Raw genomic sequence first — 4988 nt, 5'->3', positions numbered from 1 at the left:
CTTTTTCAATGGGGGGTCGGCCTGAATTATTTATGGAAGGTATGATTACTTTTTTTTTCTCCGTGCAACTGGTGATTGAAAACGTGCACCTGGTCACCCAAAACACGGTTTCTCTATGCGGTTAGCGGTGTTCCCGAGATTCATGTCCGATAATGATGCACCCTACTACGGACCTTTTCAATGGGGGCCGGTCCGAATTATTTATGGAAGGTATGATTTTTTTTTTCTCTCTCCGTGCAACTGGTGATTGAAAACGTGCATCTGGTAACCCAAAACACGGTTCTCTATGCGGTTAGCGGTGTTCCCGAGATTCATGTCCGATAATGATGCACCCTACTACGGACCTTTTCAATGGGGGCCGGTCCGAATTATTTATGGAAGGTATGATTTTTTTTTTTTTTCAACACTTTTCCCCTCTTTTTCTCTCTCTGCCGGGCCGGCCCTGGTGCTTTATGGACGGTTTAAAACATGACTATGGATGCAAATGCTCATTTTCCTCCGTGCACCTGGTGATTGAAAACGTGCATCTGGTAACCCAAAAATTATAAAAGGGTTTTAAATACTTTTACCCGTCATTCTATTGATATAGCCCGCTAGGGGAGTGCCCCACTACGGCCCTCTCTCTGTCAGGGCCGTCCTTGGGTGCTTTTTACACACTTTAAGAAATCACGATGGATGCAGATTGCTATTAATCCTCCGTGCAACTGGTGATTGAAAACGTGCATCTGGTAACCCAAAATTTCAAATATGGTTCAAAATGAATTTAAAGGCACCCCTCTCATTGTTGCCCGCTATGGGAGCACCCCACTAAGGCCCTGTCTCGGTCGGGCCCGTCCTGAGTGCTTTATAGACACTTTAAGAAATCGCGATGGATGCAGATTGCTATTAATCCTCCGTGCAAACTGGTGATTGAAAATGTGCAACTGGTGATTGAAAACGTGCACCTGGTCACCCAAAACACGGTTCTCTATGCGGTTAGCGGTTGTTCCATCTATTCATGTCCGCTTATGGCGCACCCTACTACGGACCTTTAGCAATGGGGGCCGGCCCGAATTATTTATGGAAGGTCTGATGATGATTTTTTTTTTTTTTTCACCATCTCTTTCTCTCTCTGCCGGGGCCGGCCAAGAGTGCTTTATGGACGGTTTTAAAACATGACTATGGATGCAAATGCTCATTTTCCTCCGTGCACCTGGTGATTGAAAACGTGCATCTGGTAACCCAAAAATTATAAAAGGGTTTTAAATACTTTTACCCGTCATTCTATTGATATAGCCCGCTAGGGGAGTGCCCCACTACGGCCCTCTCTCTGTCAGGGCCGTCCTTGGGTGCTTTTTACACACTTAAGAAATCACGATGGATGCAGATTGCTATTAATCCTCCGTGCAACTGGTGATTGAAAACGTGCATCTGGTAACCCAAAATTTCAAATATGGTTCAAAATGAATTTAAAGGCACCCCTCTCATTGTTGCCCGCTATGGGAGCACCCCACTAAGGCCCTGTCTCGGTCGGGCCCGTCCTGAGTGCTTTATAGGACACTTTAAGAAATCGCGATGGATGCAGATTGCTATTAATCCTCCGTGCAACTGGTGATTGAAAATGTGCAACTGGTGATTGAAAACGTGCACCTGGTCACCCAAAACACGGTTCTCTATGCGGTTAGCGGTGTTCCATCTATTCATGTCCGCTTATGGCGCACCCTACTACGGACCTTTAGCAATGGGGGCCGGCCCGAATTATTTATGGAAGGTCTGATGATGATTTTTTTTTTTTTTCACCATCTCTTTCTCTCTCTGCCGGGGCCGGCCAAGAGTGCTTATGGACGGTTTAAAACATGACTATGGATGCAAATGCTCATTTTCCTCCGTGCACCTGGTGATTGAAAACGTGCATCTGGTAACCCAAAAATTATAAAAGGGTTTTAAATACTTTTACCCGTCATTCTATTGATATAGCCCGCTAGGGGAGTGCCCCACTACGGCCCTCTCTCTGTCAGGGCCGTCCTTGGGTGCTTTTTACACACTTTAAGAAATCACGATGGATGCAGATTGCTATTAATCCTCCGTGCAAACTGGTGATTGAAAACGTGCATCTGGTAACCCAAAATTTCAAATATGGTTCAAAATGAATTTAAAGGCACCCCTCTCATTGTTGCCCGCTATGGGAGCACCCCACTAAGGCCCTGTCTCGGTCGGGCCCGTCCTGAGTGCTTTATAGACACTTTAAGAAATCGCGATGGATGCAGATTGCTATTAATCCTCCGTGCAACTGGTGATTGAAAATGTGCAACTGGTGATTGAAACGTGCACCTGGTCACCCAAAACACGGTTCTCTATGCGGTTAGCGGTGTTCCATCTATTCATGTCCGCTTATGGCGCACCCTACTACGGACCTTTAGCAATGGGGGCCGGCCCGAATTATTTATGGAAGGTCTGATGATGATTTTTTTTTTTTTTTTCACCATCTCTTTCTCTCTCTGCCGGGGCCGGCCAAGAGTGCTTTATGGACGGTTTAAAACATGACTATGGATGCAAAATGCTCATTTTCCTCCGTGCACCTGGTGATTGAAAACGTGCATCTGGTAACCCAAAAATTATAAAAGGGTTTTAAATACTTTTACCCGTCATTCTATTGATATAGCCCGCTAGGGGAGTGCCCCACTACGGCCCTCTCTCTGTCAGGGCCGTCCTTGGGTGCTTTTTACACACTTTAAGAATCACGATGGATGCAGATTGCTATTAATCCCTCCGTGCAACTGGTGATTGAAAACGTGCATCTGGTAACCCAAAATTTCAAATATGGTTCAAAATGAATTTAAAGGCACCCCTCTCATTGTTGCCCGCTATGGGAGCACCCCACTAAGGCCCTGTCTCGGTCGGGCCCGTCCTGAGTGCTTTATAGACACTTTAAGAAATCGCGATGGATGCAGATTGCTATTAATCCTCCGTGCAACTGGTGATTGAAAATGTGCAACTGGTGATTGAAAACGTGCACCTGGTCACCCCAAAACACGGTTCTCTATGCGGTTAGCGGTGTTCCATCTATTCATGTCCGCTTATGGCGCACCCTACTACGGACCTTTAGCAATGGGGGCCGGCCCGAATTATTTATGGAAGGTCTGATGATGATTTTTTTTTTTTTTTCACCATCTCTTTCTCTCTCTGCGGGGCCGGCCAAGAGTGCTTTATGGACGGTTTAAAACATGACTATGGATGCAAATGCTCATTTTCCTCCGTGCACCTGGTGATTGAAAACGTGCATCTGGTAACCCAAAAATTATAAAAGGGTTTTTAAATACTTTACCCGTCATTCTATTGATATAGCCCGCTAGGGGAGTGCCCCACTACGGCCCTCTCTCTGTCAGGGCCGTCCTTGGGTGCTTTTTACACACTTTAAGAAATCACGATGGATGCAGATTGCTATTAATCCTCCGTGCAACTGGTGATTGAAAACGTGCATCTGGTAACCCAAAATTTCAAATATGGTTCAAAATGAATTTAAAGGCACCCCTCTCATTGTTGCCCGCTATGGGAGCACCCACTAAGGCCCTGTCTCGTCGGGCCCGTCCTGAGTGCTTTATAGACACTTTAAGAAATCGCGATGGATGCAGATTGCTATTAATCCTCCGTGCAACTGGTGATTGAAAATGTGCAACTGGTGATTGAAAACGTGCACCTGGTCACCCAAAACACGGTTCTCTATGCGGTTAGCGGTGTTCCATCTATTCATGTCCGCTTATGGCGCACCCTACTACGGACCTTTAGCAATGGGGGCCGGCCCGAATTATTTATGGAAGGGTCTGATGATGATTTTTTTTTTTTTTTCACCATCTCTTTCTCTCTCTGCCGGGGCCGGCCAAGAGTGCTTTATGGACGGTTTTAAAACATGACTATGGATGCAAATGCTCATTTTCCTCCGTGCACCTGGTGATTGAAAACGTGCATCTGGTAACCCAAAAATTATAAAGGGTTTTAAATACTTTTACCCGTCATTCTATTGATATAGCCCGCTAGGGGAGTGCCCCACTACGGCCCTCTCTCTGTCAGGGCCGTCCTTGGGTGCTTTTTACACACTTTAAGAAATCACGATGGATGCAGATTGCTATTAATCCTCCGTGCAACTGGTGATTGAAAACGTGCATCTGGTAACCCAAAATTTCAAATATGGTTCAAATGAATTTAAAGGCACCCCTCTCATTGTTGCCCGCTATGGGAGCACCCCACTAAGGCCCTGTCTCGGTCGGGCCCGTCCTGAGTGCTTTATAGACACTTTAAGAAATCGCGATGGATGCAGATTGCTATTAATCCTCCGTGCAACTGGTGATTGAAAATGTGCAACTGGTGATTGAAAACGTGCACCTGGTCACCCAAAACACGGTTCTCTATGCGGTTAGCGGTGTTCCATCTATTCATGTCCGCTTATGGCGCACCCTACTACGGACCTTTAGCAATGGGGGCCGGCCCGAATTATTTATGGAAGGTCTGATGATGATTTTTTTTTTTTTTTCACCATCTCTTTCTCTCTCTGCCGGGGCCGGCCAAGAGTGCTTTATGGACGGTTTAAAACATGACTATGGATGCAAATGCTCATTTTCCTCCGTGCACCTGGTGATTTGAAAACGTGCATCTGGTAACCCAAAAATTATAAAAGGGTTTTAAATACTTTTAACCCGTCATTCTATTGATATAGCCCGCTAGGGGAGTGCCCCACTACGGCCCTCTCTCTGTCAGGGCGTCTTGGGTGCTTTTACACACTTTAAGAAATCACGATGGATGCAGATTGCTATTAATCCTCCGTGCAACTGGTGATTGAAAACGTGCATCTGGTAACCCAAAATTTCAAATATGGTTCAAAATGAATTTAAAGGCACCCCTCTCATTGTTGCCCGCTATGGGAGCACCCCACTAAGGCCCTGTCTCGGTCGGGCACGTCCTGAGTGCTTTATAGACACTTTAAGAAATCGCGATGGATGCAGATTGTGATTGTA

The sequence above is a fragment of the Oncorhynchus mykiss genome, unplaced genomic scaffold (genome assembly GCF_013265735.2).
Source record: "Oncorhynchus mykiss isolate Arlee unplaced genomic scaffold, USDA_OmykA_1.1 un_scaffold_539, whole genome shotgun sequence".
Lineage (NCBI taxonomy): Eukaryota > Metazoa > Chordata > Actinopteri > Salmoniformes > Salmonidae > Oncorhynchus > Oncorhynchus mykiss.
Note: the sequence above shows the minus strand (reverse complement) of the source record.